A 23,329-nucleotide genomic window follows, 5' to 3' on the forward strand; every position below is an offset into this window, starting at 1 on the left:
GAGGAGAGCATCTTGGTTCTGTTGGGTATGGTTAGTTCCATGCATTTGTGTACAGGTTCGCACACTGCATTGGTGCATGATTCGGCAGTCATGCAACTATTTTCCATTAGCATGGGTGCTGTGAAGTTACCCACCTCTGTTTTTAAGAGTCCAAGGTCAGCTTTGGAGAAGTTTTCAAGGTAGTTACCTTTGCGGGAGGTGTGAGTGAGATGTGGATTCCCATGGTGATTAGTTTATGGTCGCATCTGACCAGAGAGGGACTGACTACTGGTATAGATCAACGGTCGCCCATGTTAGTAATAACAAAGTCAAGGATGTTGCTTCCTCTAGGGGGGTCAGAATGAGCTGGTCCAGGGCATTGGAATCGATGAATTCCAGAAGTGTTGGGCCAGTGTATTGGTGCTTGAGTAGTTTTCCCAGTTGATGGAGGGGTAAATGGAGACTCCTAGTAAGACAGTGTTGGGTTGGACCTTGATAGATTCCAGGGTGCTTAGGAATGTGGAGTGAGAGTCTAGGGACATGGTTGGGGACCCATAGCAGGCTACGACCTGGATCGCAGTCTTACCCAATGTTAATTGTACCTGAAAGTACCTCAGGTGCATTATGCTGGGCTACTAGTCTGGAAGTGTGCATATCCTTTATGAATATGGAGACAGCACTGCCTTTGGAGTTTCGGTCCATGTTTGTGGCCGAAAGGTGTGGAATGAGTTACAGCCTAGTAGCACACCTCTTTCCCCCTCCTCAGAGCCGACACTGCAGAGGACTAGAGGTTGGGGCTAACCCCAGATCTGAACCTTCCACAGAAAATTGGACCTGAGCTGTCAGGAGCTGAGGCACCAAGGGAAAGGGATGGATTTGACAACATTGGAGCCGAACCCAACCCCATGGACCCAGCACAGACTTCCTGAATCAGAGACCCACTCTGATCTGATTGCATCGAGCAGGGCTGGGCAGGGAAACTGTTGGAGTTGAGGAAGGGAGCTTCCTCAGATCAGACACCGACTCTCTCAGAGACCTTGGGTCCTGATACCAAGACCACAGGTCAGATTGGAGAATGAGACAGTATTGGCTGGGCAGATACACTCACGGATCCGAAAGGGGATGGAGTTAGCAGGACCCCCCCCCCCCATCTGGATCTAAGCCCTGAGAAATCTCCACATCAGTCCATATCTGCCTCTGTCAAGCTCCTAGAAGATCTGGATGAAGCAGAGGAAGCAGGCCTAGAGAGTTTTCTTTGGGGTTTGAAACAGCTGGGATGGCAAAGCTGGAGAAACCGGTTTTAAAATTAAATCTGGAAATTAGCTCCTAACCATCGGATCCAAAGGTCTGGGATCCGCATATGATGTAGATGGTAATGGTGAGCTGGATATGGTAATTACACTGGTCAGATCTGACGAGGCCTGTGGATCCAAGCAAGGCATAACATTTTTCAGTTCCAAAAGGGTCGGATCCAAAGTCTTCGAGATTTTTCGGTGGCTCCGACACAGCCCTCGGTGACTTAGGGAGGGCTCATTTCTTTGTTTCTATGGAGCCTTGAGCTTTAAGAGAGGATTTGAGCCCGAGAAGAGGAAGAAGCTGGAATCAAACCCTTGAGGTTTAATTTGTTGCTGCAGTCTGAGATGGCCCTGGGTTTGAAAGTTGCACAGATATCGCATGAGGAATTTAAATGTTCAGGCCCCAGGCAGTACACGCACTTCTTGTGGGCATCAGATTTGGGAAAATTATTCCCACAAGAAGTGCATTTCTTAAAGCCGATGGGTTTTTCAGACACAACTGTAATAAGAACAGAGTAGTTACACGCTCTGAAAACCCAAACTGTCACACTAAAGAAGTTATCCACAGAAAAGAAGTATCATTTAAACTCTATAAACTTTAACACACAAAATGCTTTTTTAAATTTATTAGATCTATAAAAGTAGGCAAAAAAGTTAAGTGCCAAAGGCATGAAAGATACAGTAAGAGAGAAGTACAGTTGTGTACATTTTCCATAAATGTAGATGTTCGAGTGTATTCACTGTTGCAGTCATTACATTTCGGTAATCCTGCAGGCAGGTTGCCTTCAGTCAGCCTGAATTCCAAAGTCTTGGGTCCTGCGACGGCCGTTCCCTGACGTCAGGTCGTCAGGGGTATAAAAGAAGCAGCCAACGCCATTTTCTTCAGTTTTTCTTGCCCCAGATGTCAGGTGGCCCCAAAAACGGTAGCCAGAATTTATTTATTTATATATATATATATTATATATATATATATATATATATATATATATATATATATATATACACATGCACCAATCAAAACTTTGCCTTCATCTACAAGCAAATACACCACATAGGTTGTATAAATCAGAGAAGGAAAGAAAGGTTCCAGCAGAAAAAAGGGGGATGGCGGGTGGGTAACCTGGACTGCAACAGTGAATACACTCGAACATCTACATTTATGGTAAGTGTACACAACTGTACTATGTTCTTCATGTTTCACTGTTGCAGTCATTACATTTGGGTAGAGTCCCAAAGCTATGGTTGGGAGGCTGGAGCTAAACAGCATTAGGAGTGGCTATTAGGCCCTGCAGAACTGCAGTGGCAAAACCTGCCCTGGATATAGAGTAGAGTGGCAGGTGATGGTGCTTTGTAAAGATGTGCACTGAACTCCATGTAGCAGCCTCCAAAATGTCTTTGGTTGGTACTCCCTTGAGAAAGGTTGCTGAAGTGGCTGCAGCTCTGGTTGAATGTGGCCTAATGCCCTTAGGCACTGGCTTGCCATAGCGAAAATAGCAGAAATTAATGCAGTGACCTATCCATTTTGAAATAGTCTGCTTTGAGACAGCCTTTCCTTGTGATCCCGCAGCATATGCCACTAGTAATTGCTCTGTCTTCCTGAAAACTTTGGTTCTGTCCAAGTAGAATCTAAGCTGTCTGTGTACGTCCAAAGAATGCAGAATTCTCTCCCCCTTGTTCTGTGGATTTGGATAAAAAGTTGGCAGATGAATAGTTTGGTTAAGAACCACTCTGGACACCACCTTAGGCATAAATGTTGGGTTTGTCCTCAGAGAAACCCGGTCTGGATAAAACATAATAAAAGGTTCCACAGCCATGAGTGACTGTAGCTCTGAAACTCGTCTTGCAGAAGTTATTGCTAGGGGCAGGGCTATTTTCCAAGATAAAAACTTTAGATCAGCAACTGGCACAAAAGGAGGCAGGGTGAGTTTTTCCAAGACATACCAAACGAAAACAGTCCTTGAACCAAATAAGGAATCAGATGCAAAAACCAGATAATACAAGAAAAAGAAAAATAATCTGGTTCCACACAGCAGTGAACATCAATATGTCCTTTATTGTAGTAGGTAAGCGCTTTCTCGGAAAAACATCCGCTTCATCAGACCAACAAAGATAGAATAGCAGTTACATTTTTAAACACTAAAACATCCAATCAAAAATCAGATAAAATGTGCATCATAGCTAAATGCCATGTGGTAAAATACATCTGTAGAATATATAGATCATTAAAAAAATTGAATAAAACAGACTAAATGAACAATATGTACTTAAAACTGGTAAATACAATAGTAAAAAATAATAAAAGATGGACTATTGAAACATATATGATAAAATATTAAAAGAAAGATCAATGCTTTAATGGCTGTGCTTTAAGTAAGGGTTTCAGGGAAACTCTGTTGTTTAAACCAGGAGGTTTAACAGCTTGAAAGCACAAAATCCATTTCTGTTCACTAGATTCTGTTCTATTATTTATGTCACCTCCTCTCTTGGTACTATGCAGAATCTCTAGTACCATAAAGCTAAATTTATGTTCTTTACCCTCTTTACCTACATGTAGTGATAGTGCGCTGGTTTCTTTAACATTCCTGATATCCCTAAGGTGTTCAAGTATTCTATCCTTAAACACCCTGTTCATTTTCCCTATGTAAAATGAGAAGCAGGTAATACAATAACAAAAATAGACAACATTTTTTGTTCGACAATCGGCATAAAAAGCAGTATCTATCTTAAAACCCAAAGTGGGATGTGTAAAATGATTACCAATATGTATATGTGTAGAGGCTATACTATTCCTACACATGTATGTACCAAGTCTATCAGATATTACAGTTGATTTAGTATTGGATCGACAACAGAGCTATCTCTTAAGTGATCTATTATTTCTAAAAGCAAAATCTGGCTGTGTGCCAATGACCCCATTCAACTCATGTACAGTAGACAGAATATCCCAGTTCTTTTTAATATCACATGCTACATGCACATTACTGGCAAAGGTCAATGGCATCCTTAGTTTATTCCTAGAGGTATCAGTGGAAGCATCACTTGAGAAAGTATTGTCAATATTATCCCTGTTGTTAATACTAGTGGCCAACTTATCCCTAGCTATTTGGGAAACTAAACATGTACTTTCGAATAATGAATATCAGGTTAACATCAAATAGTATAAACGTTTTGTGGATAATATTTTTTTTGTTGTGGCATGGCTCAGAGCAGCGGCTACAAGAGTTTATTTTATACTTAAATCAGTTGAATACTTTTTTGAGTTGTACCTATGAATATTCTGATAAAGAAGTAGAGTTTTTGGATGTTAAAGTTACTAAAAATAATTTATCCACTGTGTCTACTACTTTATATAAGAAAACTGTTAGAAAGAATAATGTTCTACACTATGGTAGTATGCATCCAAATCATACGAAATTCAATGTGTTGAAAGGACAGATATTTCGAACTATGAGACTTTTTAATGATGATGATAGTCTCATTGTTGCATTACAAACACTTAAACAAGAATTTTTAGAAAGACGCTATAGTAGTAAACTTACTGATTCTCAAATAGCAGAAGGATGGCGGCATAGATCAGGTAAGTGCCAGCCATACTTTTCCCCCCTCCCCACTAGTATTAACAACAGGGATAATATTGACAATACTTTCTCAAGGGATGCTTCCACTGATACCTCTAGGAATAAACTAAGGATGCCATTGACCTTTGCCAGTAATGTGCATGTAGCATGTGATATTAAAAAGAACTGGGGTATTCTGTCTACTGTACATGAGTAGAATGGGATCATTGGCACACAGCCAGATTTTGCTTTTAGAAATAACAGAAGAGTCAGCTCTGTTATTGATCCTTTAATACTAAATCAACTATAATATCTGATAGACTTGGTACATATATGTGTAGGAATTGTGTGGCCTGTACATATATACGTATTGCTAATCATTTCACACATCCCACTTTGGGTTTTAAAATAGATACTGCTTTTTATGCCGATTGTCGAACAAAAAATGTTTTCTTTTTGTTATTGTACTACCTGCTTCTCATTTTACATAGGGAAAACGAACAGGGTGTTTAAGGATAGAATACTTGGAACACCTTAGGGATATCAGAAATGTTAAAGAAACCAGCGCACTATCACTACATGTAGCTAAAGAGGGTAAAGAACATAAATTTATCTTTATAGTACTAGAGATTCTGCATAGTACCAAGAGAGGAGGTGACATAAATAATAGAACAGAATCTAGTGAACAGAAATGGATTTTGCGCTTTCAAGCTGATAAACCTCCTGGTTTAAACAGAGTTTCCCTGAAACCCTTCCTTAAAGCACAGCCATTAAAGCATTGATCTCTCTTTTAATATTTTATCATATATGTTTCAATAGTCCATCTTTTATTATTTTTTACTATTGTATTTACCAGTTTTAAGTACATATTTTTAGTCTGTTTTATTCAATTTTTTAATGATCTATATATTCTACAGATGTATTTTACCACATGGCTTTTAGCTATGATGCACATTTTATCCGATTTTTGATTGGATGTTTTAGTGTTTAAAAATGTAACTGCTATTCTATCTTTGTTGATCTGATGAAGCAGATGTTATTCCGAGAAAGCGCTTACCTACTACAATAAAGGACATATTGATTTTCACTGCTGTGTGGAACCAGATTATTTTTCTTTTTCTTGTATTTTCCAAGACATAGTCGAGGTCCCATGCAGGTATTGGTGTTCTCCTTGGAGGCCTTACATTTTTGGCTCCTCTGAGGTACTGCTTTAATAAAGGATGAGAAAAGATTGGTGGCTCTGTATTGTAATGAGCCGAAATGGCAGAGGCATAAATTTTAATTGATGAAGAATATATCCCTTTGTCCAGCATCTCAGTTAAGTACTGCAAAATCTGAGGAATATTTGGTACAGCTGTATCAGTTCCTTGTGCTTGGTTCCAAGCACAGAATCTCTTCCATTTTCCAGCATAAGATTTTCTAGTACTATGCCTTCTGGCTTCCAAAATGACATCCATCACAGCTTTACTGAGAGTTGTGTTTTCTATGATTACATTATCCGCCATGCTGCCAGGTTTAAAGTCCTGAGTTGGCTGTGCAGGATCTGATTGTTTTGCTGGGACAGTAGATGTGGTATTTGAGGTAAGGTCCAAGCTGGGCATTGAGACAAGTTCCTCAGGACTGGATACCAGTACTGGTGGGGCCAGTCTGGGGCAATCAGTATCATCTTTGGCTTCTCCTGTCTGACCTTTAGGAGTACCTTGAGGAGAAGAGGCAGTAGAGGAAAGGTATATACTGATAGGGCGTCCACTTTCCATGCTTGTCGGTGATAAGTCCTTGTGCAGAATCTTTTTAGTTGGTAGTTGTGAGGAGAGGCAAATAGATCTATGTCCGGGCATCCCCATTTCCTTGTTATCATGCTGAAGACTTGAGGATCCAGGTGCCACTCGTGAGGATCCATGAGGTTTCTGCTTAATTCGTCTGCCAGAGTATTTTCCTTTCCTGGCAGGAATTGTGCCTGCAGATGTACTTGGTAAGTCAATGCTGTGTCCCACAAAGTCATGGCTAGTCTGCAAAGGGGGTAAGAATGTGTGCCCCCCTGCTTGTTTATATACCACATGACCGTGGTGTTGTCTGTCTTTATCAGTAGTTGTCCCGGATGAAGTAGGTCCTTGAAGGCTGTCAGGGCATTTTGAACAGCTAGCATCTCTTTTTGATTGATATGTAGATGCATTTGGTTTGAGGACCATGTGCCCTGAATGCATCTTCCTGCTATGTGGGCCCCCAGGCATAATCTGATGCATCCGTTGTTAGTGTCTGCCTGACTGGGGGTAATGTGAATGGCTGTCCCTTGTTCTGGTGACAAGCCTTCGCCCACCATCGAAACTCCTGTTGCTGGCAGGGAATGAGAGTAATCATGGTTTCCAGGCTGTGGCAATGTTAAGTCCAAACACTTTTTAGGTACCATTGAAGTTTCCTCATATACAGTCTTGCATATGGAATTAGTAGGATGCAGGATGCCATGAAGCCCAAAGCCTGCAGAATTTTTCTTGCAGATAACTGGGCCTTTGTTACCAACAGTTTGTAATAGGTAGTCAGTTGCCTTTGTTTGTCTGGCATGAGATAAGCCATCTGGGCAGTTGTATTTAAGCTTGCACCCAGGAATATTATCTCTTGAGAGGGTACAAGTTTTGATTTCTTTTCGTTGACTGTGTACTCTAAGCATGTAAGAAGTCTTCACAAATGCCAGATGCTGTAGAAGAATGTCCTTGTTCTCTGCTTGAATTAGGCAGTCATCCAAGTAAGGATATATTTGTATTCCTCTTTGTCTGCAGAATGCAATTACTGGTGCCAGGCACTTTGTAAAATCCCTGGGCGCAGTAGATAAGCCAAAGGGCAGTGCAGAGAATTGGTAATGCACTGAGGCAGCCTTGAATCTGAGGTATCTTCTGCATGGTTGTCTGATTGGGACATGCAGGTGTGCCTCTTTTAGGTCTAAAGTCACGAGCCAAGCGCTCTTGCCCAGCATGGGCAGAAGTTGCTGCAAAGTCAACATTTTGAATTTTGGTATATCCAGGAATGTGTTCAGAATAGATAAGTCCAGTATTGGTCTCCAGGCCTTATCCTTTCTGGATACCAAGAACAGTCTTGAGTAAAATCCTTGTCCCTGCTCTTGCTCTGGTACTTGCTGAATGGTTCCCATGTCCATGATGGATGAGACTTGTGTTGTGCCTCTGCCCATTGATTTTTTTGGCAGATCTGGTCAGCTGTTTGCCTTTGGCAGGGTATGGAAATGGAACTTGTAGCCTTGTGACACTATATTTAGAACCCACTTGTCCTGGGTTATAATGTGCCAATTTTGAGAAAAAAGTGCTAATTTCCCCCCTAAGGGCGCTGCCAGGAGATAAGCTCTTGGTGCAAGCAGGGGGAAGTCATTGGGACTGTTTCCTGTATGGTTGTGATTTGTCTTCTCCAACTTTGGAGGTAGAAGCACCCCATTGCTTTGACCTGCATGAACCTTGCGCCTGGGATCTGCCTCTAGGGCATCTGGATCTGCACCTTTGAGGTCTGTCTGACACAGGAAAGGACCAATTCTTTGTAGGCCAGTGTCTACTAAACTGGGTGGCTGTACTTGTAAAAAATCTTTGACAGTTTGCATAGATTTAGCTTTGTCCTCCATTTTCTTTAACACCTCTTCTGCCTTAACACCAAACAATGTATCATGCTGTAAAGGTGCATCTAATAATTTAACTTTGACATGATCAGGCAGATTTTGTTCCTTTAACCAAGCATGCCTCCTAATTACAGAACCCGTAACTGCGGCCCTGCAGGAGGCCTCCAAAGAATCAAAACCACATTGCAAAGTATGCTTTCCAACTTGTTCAGCTGCATGCAATAAATCCTGCATTTCCTTGTTTTCTGCACATTCACAGATTAACAATATTTTCTGTTTAAGCAATGCCATGACATGTTGCTGATATTTAAGCATATGAAACTGACTGTTTAAGGCCCTTATATCCAAGGTAGCAGATGTGTAAACCTTTTATCCCCATCTATCCAGTGCCCTAGAATCTCTGTCAGAGGGGGTAGGGTTTTTTGCAGTGGAAGCCCTAACTCCTTTGGGACCCTGTGAAATAGTTTCTGGGTCTGCAGCAGGGTTTTTAAAAAGGAATTTATGAGAGTGAGGGACCCTGTAATATCTATCAGGCTTAACAGGAGCTGGAGGTAAGGAGTCAGGGGTACGACTAGCCTCCAAAAACACATCTACAATGTCTAACACAGAGGCCTGTGTTGAGGTAGTAAAAGGAAATCCCTGACCCTCTTTTTAGATTCTGAAAAATCTTGGCTCTCCCAGTGGAAATGCTCCCTCATGGTATGCAAGGTTTCCCCAAAAGTATAGTCCTCTGGAGGAGAAGCTGAAGGTATAGATTTCTTCAGCATCAGAATCCTAATAGGGGGGAAGAGAATATTCCTGCTCAGAAGAGGAATCAGAATAAACAGAAACCGGATCTGAAGATTCATAGTCAGTCTCTTGCCTAGGCCTCTTATTAGGAGGGGGATGGGAACCCCTGATCAAGGTAATCAAGTCTTCAGCCATTTTGAGCATCTGTTTTTTGGGCACAGAGGCCTGTCCACGTGGCTCTTGAGTTTGTTTCTTTGCTTTAGAAGGTGCTTTAGTCTTTGCCTTTGAAGCTGAAGTTGGTTTAATGTAAAGATGTTTAGGTCTGAATACACCCTCAGAAGCCGGTGCCTGCTCAGCAGCTCCGCACACATCTGAGGGAATAGTATCTGAGGCTCCAGTACCTTGAGTTTACAGTGGCATGGCAGATTTCACGCGGTAGTCGATAGCGACCTGCGACTCTAAAGTAGCGGGCGTCAGGGGCTGCGAAAGCGCTTCACTGAGAACCGGCGACTAGCTTAGGAGAAGCTTCGTCGTCGGTTTTGGGCCTCTGTTGTTTCTCTCTCTCCTTTTCTTTGCGTTTTTTGTGAACTCTGGTAGTCGGATGGCTATCTGACGACATTTCTGGATAATTAAACCGGCGTCCAAAATAATTTAAAGCAAAATCATACCGACGCTTAATAGTGCGTTGGTTAAATCTAGCACAAAACCGACAACCAGAAACGTTGTGATCAGGGCCTAGGCAAGGAATACAGTAAGAATGAAAGTCCTTATGAGGTATTTGCTTTCCACAAGAAATACAATTATTTACTTTTTCTGACATCGGTCTGGAGCAAGAAAAAAGTTTCCCCAACGGGGTACTTGGCTTTACTGAAGACTTCGGATCTGAAATTCGAACACGAAAATCTCAGGAGTCGGCCGGCCGGCACTTGCGAACTGCTTCTGCTTCGGGCACCATGCGGCAAGAAAGACTGAAGAAAATGGCGTTGGCTGCTTCTTTTATACCCCTGACGACCTGACGTCAATGAAGGGGCGACAGCAGCTGACACAGGACCCAAGACTTTGGAATTCAGGCCGACTGAGGGCAACCTGCCAGCAGGATTACCCAAATGTAATGACTGCACCAGTGAAACACGAAGAACATTGAAACCTAATGCCAGCGATTACTCAAAGGCAATACAGGGAGGAGGAAACAAAAATTATATTTAAGCAGTGATATTAAAAAGCTATTGCAGTTTAACAAGAAAATAACAAGAAAATGCAACTCTCACTGCTCGAGATCTGGAATCGCGTCTTGTCACAATGGCGGCAAATGATATCTGAGGAGCTGGAGATGGAAAAGGGCATTATGGGTAGAGAGAGGAGCTCAAGATTTGGATCTGAAGTCTTGCATATGCGGCTGAGCTGGATGCGAGGATCAGATCCTAGACCCATTCATGAGGAAGAATAAAAAGGACATTGTGTGTGTGTGTGTGTTTTGCATGAATATAATGGGTTTTGCATAGCATATACATAGATAGTTGTACACACACACACACACACACACACACACACACACACACACACACACACACACACACACACACACACACACACACACACACACACACACAGTTAACTGAAACTTCATCTTAAAAGTGTGTAGCAAAACGCAATAGTTGGTCCCTTGGCTCAGTAATTCTAACAGAATCTCTGGTAAGAAGGAAAGTTGTTCCCTGGGAGGTTGAGGGATGCCCTTGAGGGAGGGTAATTGATTCCACACCATGAAGTACCCTTTTTGAACAACTGAGATGTCCCAGGGATCTTAGGTTATGCTTTTCCAGGCTGGTAGGGAGAGAGGAAGGTGCTGGGAAAGGGGATGTGGGTGGGAAGGGGAAAGCAGCAAAAGACAGGACAGCTTTTTGGAGTTGCCGGTGGGGCCCTAGGCTGCTGTGGTCTCCTGTCACTCTTTTTGTTCTCTTAGCTAGTGTCTCCCTCAAAGGAAAGGTCTTCTACTGGTGAGTCTGTACCATTTGACTCCTTACTGAGGAGGCAAAATCCAAGGGGGGAAGGGATTTCAGAAAAGTAAGCCAAGGAATTTTTCTCCTGAGGATGCCTCTTCTTCCTCTCTCCTATTTCATTTAAGTGGAGAGACGGTACTGAGTGGGTGGGGCTGTAAAACCTGGAGGAGGCCTAAGTGACATAACGGCATAGAAAAGGCCTTGAGGGAATTGCTGCCAATCACTAGCAGGTTCCTTTGGTGGAGACAAACACTTGCCCTTTTTTTTTTTTTTTTTTTTTGTTTCTTTTTCCCATGCAGGTCTGCTTTATGTAGGGTAGGAGGGCCTGATGTAGGCCTACATTTGATCAGGTCAGAGTCTACCTCATCCCTAACAATCTGTGGAATCCCCTTAGGCCCTTCCTTAATCATAATTGTGGCTCCCCCTCAAACATCTGACAATGACTCCTGCTTGGCCTCTGTGGATGTGCTAATGCTTGGATCCAATGTGGCCTGGACGTAAGGCTTGGCCTGCGAATCTGAGATGTTGCATTTCCGGGCAGTCCTCCTCCTCAAGAGAGAAGTCAGTATCCAGTGGCACAAAATAAGGTTCACACATTTGCTTTTTGGCCTTCCGCTTCAAAATCAACTCAGCTTAGAGCCCAGGGGATCCCTCCAAAGCACTTTTTGCTAGCAGCTTTAGGCACAGATTCTCGAGGTATATAGCTAGGGAGGATAATCTACTCCTTTAAGTCTTTGGGACAAATGCCTGACAAATATAGCAGCTTTTGTGGCTATGATTTAGGCCTAGGCAGAACAGGCACTGGAGGTAGTTATCCTTGTGTAGAATTTGTCATCCACATTGGCACTTGCCCCACTGAGATGACATTAGCACTAACCAAAGACAGCAGCAAAAGTAAAAAAAATCCCCAATGGGGCACCTACCTGAACTTTTAAGAATCGCAAAAGATTCTGAGTTAGACAATATGTTGGAACCTGATGTTCAAATCTGGCGACAGAGAAGTTCAGAGGATGGTGCGTGCGTAGACCACTTTTATGGCTGATGTCTGATTGCAGCCTACGTGCGATGTACCACACACCCCACAGTAGTGAAGTCTATTGTATAACGGCTGACATCGGGTCATCTACGGTGGGGAACTCCGTCATGTTATGCAACAGACAAACAGAAGGACATCTCAAGTGTATGGAACACTGAGACACATCAGTCCTGAGGTCATCATAGAAAGCCACAAATTTGATTAAACATCTGGATGTCCTGTGAATATCTGGACAGTTGACAGGTATGAATGTGAACTATACGATTCAAACAAAGTACAAAACAGTGTATCTATAGTGCAGAGTATTGTGATATCACATTCCTGGCATGTTGTACTGAAGCTGTGTAAATGAGAAGTTATGTACATACCATAACGTTCCATGTTAGTTGTCTTCTCTCGCCTTCTTTCTTGCTGGATGGGTTCGGAGCCGATCCTCCGCTCCGACTCGGCCACTTACTAAAGCTCGAGAGCTAATTTTACCAACTCGAGGCAACCCTATATCCCATGATGCAAGGCGATGACTACCCAGATCTCGTTTGGTAGCTAAGGAAATTATGCAATATATTCCTCCAACTAGAGAGGAGGAGGAAGAGGTAATAATAATAATAATAATAATAATAATCCCCCGAAAAAGATCAACCTGATCTAGTGACACTAGAAAGCTGATTAGTTGGAAAAATTGGATCAAGACTCTTAAGGGAAGAGGAACAATCTTCTCGGTCTGACCAGGCTAGGGGGACGGTGGGCGGGACGCAAGAAAGAAGGCGAGAGAAGACAACTAACATGGAACGTTATGGTAGGTACATAACTTCTCAATGTTAAGTTGTCAATCTCGCCTTCATTCTTGCTGGATGGGACCGCGTCCCTAGCACCTCTATCCTGGGTGGCTCAATGGAACTGACTCTTGAGAACGGTGGAACCAAAATTCGCTCTGTCCCTGGAGGCCAAGTCTAATTTGTAATGTGAAACAAAGGTATGAGGAGAGGCCCATGTGGCTGCTGCACAAATAGTGTCTACTGGAAGTCTAGCCTGAAAAGCTGTAGATGTAGCTAGAGCTCTGGTAGAATGGGCTTTTGGCCTAGAAATCAACTCTTTACCTCTGAGCTGATAAATGCAAGTAATCACAGAAGTCAGCCATCTAGATAGAGTTACCTTGGATACTGGAAGGCCTTTCCTGTTCTCTGCATAGGATAAAAACAGTGGATCAGATTTCCTACAATGTTTAGTTCTGTCCAGATAATATCTGAGTTGGCGGTGAACATCGAGAGAATGTAGTTTTTGTTCCGCTCTATTAGAATAATTTGGGGAAAAAACTGGAAGATCAATAGATTGATTTATGTTCGCCTGCGATGCCACTTTGGGTAAGAAAGACGGATTAGTCCTTAGAGAAACTCTGTCTTTGTGGAAGATTAAGTAGGGAGGACGAATGCAGAGGGCATGAAGCTCAGATACTCTCCTGGCAGAAGTAATGGCGACTAGAAAGAGTGTCTTCCAAGAAAGAAATTTCAATGAACAGGTAGCCGCAGGTTCGAAAGGGGGAAGAATCAAGGATGTTAAAATTAAATTTAGATCCCACTGTGGTGGGGGGTCTCTAATTGGAGGTTTAATTAAAAATATGCCTCTAAGGAATGCCTTGCAAAATTTATGTGACATGATGTTGTGGTCCAACAAGCCTATATGAAAATTTGAAATGGCTGCCAGCTGAACTTTTACTGTGGAGGAAGAAGATCCTGAATGAAAAATCTCGGCTAGGAAGTCCAAGACCGAATGAATCGGAGCAGTAAAGGGATCTATATTCCTAGCTTTTGCCCAGAAGGAGAAACGTTGCCATTTACTAGTGTAAATCCTTCTGGTGGAAGATTTAAGGGAAGCTACTATGATATCCCGGACGGGATTAGAAATCATAGGAAGCCTGGCTAGGGATGGAAGCGGAGCAACCAAGCAATGAGGTTGAGAGAAGGTATGGATTGGTGCAGCTGCCCCGACTGGTGGGTCAGAAGATCTGGAACCGGGTCCAGATGCCATTGCTGTACCAAAAGATAACGATGTAGGAACAGAAACCATATCTGTCGAGGCCAATAAGGGGCAATGAGAATCAACTTGGCTCTCAAGGCGGTTGCTTTCTGAATTACTTGTGGTATCAGAGGGAAAGGAGGAAAGGCATAAAGAAGTCCCCGGGGCCAATCTTGGATTAGAGCGTCTCTGGGGGGATGGCCTGGAAGGGGGAAGAGAGAGAAGAAGTCGGGGCATTTGCTGTTTTGAGGGGTAGCAAAAAGATTGCAGCAAGGAAGGCCCCACTTCTGAAAAATCTCTTCCGTCACAGATTGTTTGAGAGACCACTCGTGAGGCATGAGAATAGCTCTGCTCAACCTGTCCGCTATGATGTTGGATTTCCCGGGGATATGCGTTGCTATCAGAAACCGCTGAGAAGAGATTGCCCACTGCCAAAGTCTGAGTGCCTCTCGACACAGTGGATAGGACTTGGTTCCACCCTGCTTGTTGATATACCACACTACGGACATATTGTCCGTTTGGACTGCAATAGTTCCCAGGGGAAGAGAGTCGTGGAGGGCTTGCAACGTTAAAAGCACTGCTCTCATCTCCAGGACATTTATGTGCAGGTGGCATTCGAAAGGTCGCCAAGTGCCATGGACCATCCTGCCCTGATAATGCCCCCCCCCCCCACCCGATCAGGGAGGCGTCCGATGTAACCGTGGCGACAGGAACAAAGGGTCTGCCCTGATGGACTTGAGGAGACAATATCCACCAGGTCAGATGCCTTTTGCAAATTGGAGTTATTATGATCCTGTGACGCATGGGAAGTTGTTGAAAGGACCATTGAGCGAACAGCATCCATTGTAGGAGATGCATGTAAAAGCTGGCAAGGGGAAGAAGTGTTATGGCGGCCGCCATAAGACCCAATACTTTCAGAGCAAATCCGGCCTGAATTTTGTTGCTGAGAAGAATCACATGGATGTGGTTTTGAATATCCAAGATCCTTTGGTCTGTTAACTTTGCTGAAAGTTGTACGGTGTCCAATTTGGCGCCTATAAAGGTAATAGATTGACAAGGTGACAAGGCAGATTTTTCGAAATTTATAGAAATCCCTAGCCCTCTGCAAATGTGAATGGTGTAATCTCTGGCTTGGAGAAGTTGATGCCTGGTGGTGGCAGTGAGGAGCCAGTCGTCTAGATATGGAAACACCTGGAATCCTTGACGTCTCAGGTGAGCCGTAACCGCTGCCATACATTTGGTGAACACTCTGGGGGCTGTAGTGAGTCCAAATGGCAGGGCTCTGAACTGGAAGTGACTGGCCCCCAGCCGAAAGCGGAGAAACCTTCTGGAGCGCCTGTGAATTTTTATGTGATAGTACGCATCCTGAAGGTCCACCGAGCACATCCAATTGTCCTTGCCCAGAAAGGGTAGAAGGGACTGAAGCGTGACCATCCGTAATCTTGTTTTCTTTACAAACTTGTTTAGTTTGCCGAGATCTAATATTGGTCTCCAGTCCCCTGTCTTTTTTGGTACTAAAAAGAACCTTGAGTAGATTCCGGATCCTATTTGGTCTGCTGGGACTGGCTGGATAGCTCTTTTTGCTAGCAGTTTTGCTATCTCTGGTACTGCTAGTTCCCTTAGACCGGGTGGAACATCTGGAAGGGTTCCCTTTTGCTGAACTGGGGTTTGAATAAAGGGAATTTTGTAACCCTCGGACATAATAGACTGTACCCATTTGTCTTGAGAAAGGGAAAGCCAGGCTCTTGGGTACAGCGATAATCTTCCCCCGACTGCCTCCGAAGGTGGACAATCGGGCAACATCTCAGGGATGCTGGAAGGGTTTGTCAGAGAGAGGCTCCCTGCTACCCTGATTCTGCGGACCCCCTCTGCCTCTAGGGCGGCGTCTGTTGTTGTTACCCCCTCTGCCTCTGGGGGTAAGCTGACCTCGTGCGTCAGGCGTAACTCCTTGAGATTTGCGGAACCACATTTTCCCTCCCTTCTGACCTTTTGGGTAAGGCCTTGAAGGGGTGGAGAAACTGACTCCTACGGCAGAAAGAGTCTTGCCATCTTGTTCGCATCTAGTCAAGGTGTCTTTCACTTGAGGTCCGAACAAGGTTGAACCATCAAAAGGAGAGTTTGTGAAGGACGCCTTGAAGGGGTCTGCAAAATTACAAAGCCGCATCCAGGATTGACGCCTTAAAGCCACTCCTGTACCTGCGGCCCTACTCGCTCCATCGGCTGCATATGAAATGAGCCGCATGGAGGAGTTAACAATAGAGTTTAGGATTCCTAGCTGTGAGTTAATTTTATCCTGGGACCCAGCATTTGACGGATCCTGTAAAACTTCTCCCAACTCTTTAAGAACATCTCTTTGAAGGCGGGTGAAGTGACACAAGTAGTTCAGCGATCGCATGGCAAAGGTCGCTGAAGAAAAAATCCGCTTGCCGTACCTATCCATAGTCCTGGAATCCTTGTTAGGAGGATGGACAGGTGCTGAAGGATCAGCTAGTTCCTTCTTGGTGGCTGCAGCCACCACCATGGCATCAACCGGGACACCTTTTGTCAAATATTGCCTATCAGGTGGGGCCGTGATGAATTTAGAAGGCCTCCGAGGAATGGGTTCCACCGAATCTGGGGCCATCCACGCCTTCCGAGCCACCACGTCCATAAGAGGGTCGAAAGGCGGAGACACCCAGGAGGTGGAGGGTCGAGACCCGAACGCCTCCAGGTATACTGACTCATCCTCGGAAGGATTAAGGGAAGGCCAGTTCCCCCTCTGCTTAAGGAGTTCAAGGATGTCTGAGAAAGAGACATCCTCAGAGGGGGACCGTGGGGATCCCTCCGACTCATCCAAGTCAGTATCAGATGAAATAGACTCGGGGGAGTCTAGATGTTTCCTCTTACATGTCCTCTTACGTGGAGGTTCACCTGACGGGTCAGGAGAAGCCTCGGAAGAGGAAGATATTCCCAATGGGGAAACCTGAGGCGTTGGATCTCTGGGTCCGAGAGCAAGAGAGTGGGAAGAGACGTCAGCAGGCACTGTAGTGGGAGGAGCTGATGGAACTGACTGTTGACTATGCCCTGGGGCTAGTACACTCCTCATCACCTCGAAGGCTCCCCCATCAGAGAGGCCAGAAGGCTCCCGCTCCGAAGAGATAGGAACACCAGGCCGCACCGACAGGGACGGCTCCGAGGCCGATGTCGGGGCTGAGCTCACCAGCGCCGAAGCTCCGAGAGGGAGAAAGTACAGTTTTGTACCTACCATAAATGTAGATGTTCGAGTGCTAATACAGCTGCAGTAATCACAGATGGGTTTTCAGCCGTCAGGCGGTCCCTCGGTCGGCCGAATTCCAAAGTCTTGGTCCGGCGTCGGTTGTCGCTTACTCTTCTGACGTCAGTGAGGCCAGAGTATATAAGACACAGCCGACGCCATGTTCTTCAGTCTTTCTTGCCCCAGATGTCAGGTGCCCCCAAAAGGAAGGCAATACATAAATAATGCTTATCTACATATACAAGCAATGCAATATAAACCAAAATCAGTGGAAGCAAGCAAATAAAACATAGCAGGATAACCCAGTCAGGTAGTATGAAGAGGTTGTTAGGCCCCATGCCTTTACCAAGTGGGGAAGGAGGGAGGGAAACCTGTACTGCAGCTGTATTAGCACTCGAACATCTACATTTATGGTAGGTACAAAACTGTACTATGTTCATCGTGCATAGAGCTGCAGTAATCACAGATGGGTAGAGTCCCAAAGCTATGCATAGGGTGGTAGGTACTAGGTGGAACTGGGTTGAGCCAGAATGCCCTGCAAAACAGCAGTGGCAAAGCCTGCTCTTGTTCTGGAATATAAAGGCAGGTGGTAGTGTTTTGTGAAGGTATGTACAGAACTCCAAGTGGATGCCTCCAAAATATCTTTGGTAGGAACTCCTCTGAGGAAGGCTGTAGAGGTAGCTGTGGCTCTGGTGGAGTGTGATCTGATACCTGTAGGAACAGATTTCCCATGATAGGAATAACAAAACCGTATGCAGTGGCCAATCCACTTGGAAATAGTCCGTTTTGTAACTGGTTTCCCTTGAGCCCCTACAGCATAGGACACAAAAAGTTGTTCTGATTTCCTGAAGGACTTTGTTCTGTCCAAATAATAACGTAGCTGCCTATGGATGTCTAAAGAGTGTAGCAGCCTTTCCCCTTTGTTTTGAGGATTGGGATAAAAGGTAGGGAGGTGTATGGCTTGATTTAAGGCTACCCTGGATACCACTTTTGGCATAAATGATGGGTTGGTACGAAGGGAAACCCTGTCCTGATGGAAAATGAGGAAGGGCTGCACCGCCATGAGGGCCTGTAGTTCAGAAACCCTACGAGCTGAAGTGATGGCCAGAAGGAAGGCTGTTTTCCAGGACAAATATTGCAAATCTGTTGAGGCAGCTGGTTCAAAAGGAGGCAATGTTAATTTTTCTAGTATGTAATTAAGGTCCCAGGCTGGTATTGGTTGCTTCCCTTGGAGGTCTTATATTCTTAGCCCCTCTGAGGAACTGTCGTAAGAGTGGGTGAGAAAATAAAGGGGGATCCGTGTTGAATTCTGCAGAAATGGCTGAGGCATGTATTTTTATGGAGGAGAAGGAAAGTCCACTGTTCAGCAGCTCAGCTAGATACTGTAATACCTGAGGCAAGTTCAGTTTTCTAGGGTCCTGGCCTCTTCTCATTCCAAGAGCAAAACCACTTCCATTTTGCGGAGTAAGCTTTTCTAGTAGATGGCCTTCTGGCCTCCAAAATGACATCCTGCACCTCCTTGGAGAGTAGGGTCTGTTGTGGTGTTAAGGAATTTTCCATGCAGCAAGATTGAGTGTTTTCAGCTGACTGTGAAGTGTTTTGTAGCTGTGCTGAGTCAGCAGAAGAGGCATTAGAGGCAGGGACCAGGGAGGAGTATGTGTTAGGCTCCTCAGGAGTGGGTACCAGTGTTGCCTTGGCCAATCTGGAGCAATCAGTATCATCCTCGGTTTGTCTGTTCTTGCTTTCAAAAGCACCTTGGGCAGGTGGGAATGCGTAAACTGTCCATGCTGTCCAATTGAATGAAAGGGCGTCCACTCTCCAGGCCTTTGGATGAAAGGTCCTTGAACAAAACTTTTCCAATTGATGATTCCTGTGGGAGGCAAAAAGATCTATGTCTGGCCTCCCCCACGCTTGGATTATTTCTGTAAACACCTGAGGATGTAACTTCCATCCGTGTGGATCTGTCATATTTCTGCTTAGATTGTCTGCCAGTGTGTTTTCCAATCCTGGCAAGTACTGTGCTTGAAGTTCAATGTGTTTTTCCAGAGCCAAGTTCCAAAGAGTCATGGCTAGTCTGCACAAGGGGTATGAATGTGTTCCTCCTTGTTTGTTTATGTACCACATTACTTTGGTGTTGTCTGTTCTTATCAGTAATTGTCCTGGATGCAGGAAGTCCTTGAAAGCTGTAATTGCATTTATTACTGCTAGCATTTCTTTTTGATTGATGTGAAGGTGCTTTTCCTTTTGGGACCATCTGCCCTGAATGCACCTGTCCTTCATGTCGCCCCAGGCGTAATCTGAGGCGTCTGTGGTTATGACTTGTTTTGCTTGAGGCTTGCAGAATGGAAGGCCTGTGTTTACTTGACATGCTTGGGCCCACCATAGGAATTCCTTTTGCAAACATGGAATTATTGGTATAATTGTTTCCAAACTGTGACTGTGTTGAGACCATAGCTTTTTTAGGTACCATTGAAGTTTCCTCATATGCAGCTTTGCACATGGGATTAGAAGAATGCAAGATGCCATGAATCCCAGAGCCTGCAGGATTTTCCTTGCAGTAAGCCTGGTACTTTTTGCTAGTATTTTGAAGTACTGAGATAGTTGCCCCTGTTTTTCTGGCGTAAGATATGCCATCTGGGTGTTTGTGTCCAAGTTGGCACCCAGGAAGGTTATTTTCTGAGATGGTGTTAGCCTTGATTTCTCATTGTTGATTGTATATCCCAGAGAAAGCAGTAACCGTGTCACATATGCCAGATGTTCCAGAAGTATGTGTTTGCTGTCCGCTTGGATCAGGCAGTCGTCCAGATAAGGGTAGATTTGTATCCCTTGAAGTCTGCAGTAGGCAATCACTGATGCCAGGCACTTTGTGAATACTCTGGGCGCAGTAGATAAGCCAAAGGGCAATGCAGAGAATTGATAGTGGATTGAACCTGCAAGAAATCTGAGGTATCTTCTGCAGCTTTGTCTGATTGGGACATGCAGGTATGCCTCCTTGAGGTCCAATGTTACCAGCCAAAACTCCTTGCCCAGCATGGGAAGAAGCTGCTGTAATGTGAGCATCTTGAATTTTGGTGCAGTAGAAATGTGTTTAGGATGGATAAGTCCAAAATGGGTCTCCAGTCGGTTCCTTTCCTTGGTACCAGAAAAAGTCTTGAATAAAAACCTTGACCTTGTTGGTGCGTAGGTACCTTTTGAATAGCTCTCATGTTTATGAGCTTTGAAATTTGCAGTTGTGCCTCTGCCCTTTGATTTTGTGGCAGGTTTGGCATGCCTCTCATTTTTGGAAGAGTGTGAAATTGAAATTTGTAGCCTCTGTTTATAATGTCCAGTATCCATTTGTCTGTTGTGACAACATGCCAATTGCTTGCAAATAATGCTAGTTTCCCTCCCAAAGGTGCTGCCAGCTGAGACCTGCTTGGCATGGAAATGAGGGAGTCATTGGGTTTGCTTCCTGTATTGTTGTGCACTGTCTTCACCACCTCTTGGTGCTGGAGTTTGCCATTGTCTGCCTCTATATGATCCTTGTGATTGCCCTCTGCCCCTTGTGCGTCTGTATCTACCTCTCTGGGGCTTGTCAGTGGCTGGAAAGGACCAGTTTTTTGAAGGCCAATTTCTGCTAAAACGTGGTGGTTGGACCTGTAAGAAAGCTTTGACAGTTTGCATAGATTTGGCTTTTTCTTCCATTTTCCGTAGTATCTCCTCAGCATTAGTACCAAATAGTACATCCTTTTGTAAAGGAGCATCTAGAAGTTTAGCTTTCACATGATCAGGCAAATTTTGTTCCCTAAGCCAGGCATGTCTGCGAATGACTGATCCTGTAGCAGCCGCTCTACTGGAGGCCTCTAGGGCATCATAACCACATTGTAAGGTGTGTTTACCCACTTGCTCTGCACTATGCATCATATCCTGTAACTCTTTTAAATCTGGTTGTTCAGGTTGAGACATTTTGTTCCTTAATTGTGATAACAGGTACTGTTGATATTTAATCATATGAAACTGGCAGTTTAAGGCCCTCATGGCTAGGGTGGCCGAGGTATATACCTTTTTACCCCACCTTTCTAAAGATCTGGATTCCCTTTCTGCAGGAAGTGGATTCTTGGCAGTGGAGGCCTTCAATCCCTTGGGACCTTGTGAAATGGTTTCAGGGTCAGCATTATGGCTTTTGAAGAGAAATTGGTGAGAGCTGGGCACTCCGTAATACCTATCAGGTTTGACTGGTGCAGGAGGCAGAGAATCAGGGTTAAGACAAGCCTCCGAATAGACATCATCCAGTATGTCCAAAACAGGGGGTATAGCCAGAGGTCTGTGTTGAGGTAACCAAAGAAATTCCCTAAGTCTTTTCTTGGAATCTGAAAAGTCTTGGCCTTCCCAATGGAATTGTTCCCTCAAGGTGTGCAAGGTTTCCCCAAAGGAAAAATCCTCAGGAGGAGATACAGAAGGAATAGACTGTTCTGCATCCAAATCCTCAAAAGGAGAGTAAGAGTGTTCCTCTGCATCAGAATGTTCTGATAAAATGGATCCCTGATCAGAAGAGGGAGAATCTTCCTCCACTCTGGGTCTCTTGTCAGGAGGGGGATGAGAACCTCTGATAAGAGTAATTAAATCCTCAGCCATTTTTAGCATCTGTTTTTTAGGCATGGGTCCTGAAGATGGGCCCTGTGCAACAGGCCTCGTGGGATGCCTGGCTGTTTTGGATTTAGTAAAGGCCTTAATTGAAAAAGAAGATGAGGGCCTAAATACACCATGGGTGGAGGTGGACCTGTCCACATTAGTAGGCTCTACATTAGCAGGGGCTTCGGTAGTAGTCTTGGAAAGGGCCGAAGACCCAGCGGTCTCGGGTACAGAAGACACCGCCAAAGGAGTGTCGTCGGTAGTCAGGGACTGCAAAGGCGTCTCGCTGAGAACCGGACCACGTGTAGCCTGTTTTGGCGTGGTGTCGGCGGGGACCGCGGGCCTCGCGTGTCTGTCCTTTTCCTTGCGTTTTTTGGACAAAATCGGTCTGAGGCAAGAAAAGTTTCCCCAACGGGGTACTTAGCTTTAATGAAGACTTCTGTTTCCAATTTTTTTCGTAATTCAGGAGCTGGCCGACCGGCACTTGTGAACTGCTTCAGCTTCGGGCACCACGCGGCAAAAAAGACTGAAGAACATGGTGTCGGCTGTGTCTTATATACTCTGGCCTCACTGACGTCAGAAGAGTAAGCGACGACAACCGACGCCGGACCAAGACTTTGGAATTCGGCCGACCGAGGGACCACCTGACGGCTGAAACCCCATCTGTGATTACTGCAGCTGTATGCACGATGAACATCGGGGTCGGACAAGGGTCCGATGCCACTCGCCCCCTCGGAGCCGACGAGAGAGACCAGACGCCCGGATCCCTCCAATGAAGGCCTCAAGGAGGAAATCGGAGCAGAGACGACGGGCGAAGGGGGTGGTATCGGCTCCGAAGTCACAACAGTCACGGCTCCGAGGAGTTCCGGCTCCGAGCTCTGTAAGAGAGTCGAAGGAGGAATGTTAGGTGGATGTGAGATAGCTACCGTCTGTTGAGACGGGCTATGGAGCATTTGGGCCAATGCCTGAGACTTTAATAGTCTACTCACCACTCTCTCAAGGTCGTGGTCGGACAGCCTGGACGACTGAGAAGACCGGCTCCGATGGCTCCGCTCCGAGAGCAGGGGTGATCTCGGAGCCGAATGTATCGACTCCAACGAAGGGGATCTTGATCTCTTTTTTGAGATAGGTGGAGCCGAAGAAGCCGAGGATACGTCGGCTCCAGCCGGAGCCGACACAGAGTGCCCAGATTTAGCAGCATCGGCGCCGGATGGAGCCGATACTGTAGCTTGTGACATAGAAGGAT

The 23,329-nt window shown here is 44.9% G+C and overlaps 1 protein-coding gene across 2 annotated transcripts in view; it reads right to left on the reverse strand.

The window, feature by feature from the left end:
* The window catches only part of SEMA4F (ssemaphorin 4F), a 1,454,381-nt gene that overhangs the window by 967,553 nt on the left and 463,499 nt on the right, over window positions 1-23,329 (reverse strand). The gene's annotated exons all lie outside the window — the stretch shown is intronic.

The sequence above is a fragment of the Protopterus annectens genome, chromosome 2.part2 (assembly GCF_019279795.1).
Source record: "Protopterus annectens isolate FY-2018-M chromosome 2.part2, PAN1.0, whole genome shotgun sequence".
NCBI classification, from domain to species: domain Eukaryota; kingdom Metazoa; phylum Chordata; order Ceratodontiformes; family Protopteridae; genus Protopterus; species Protopterus annectens.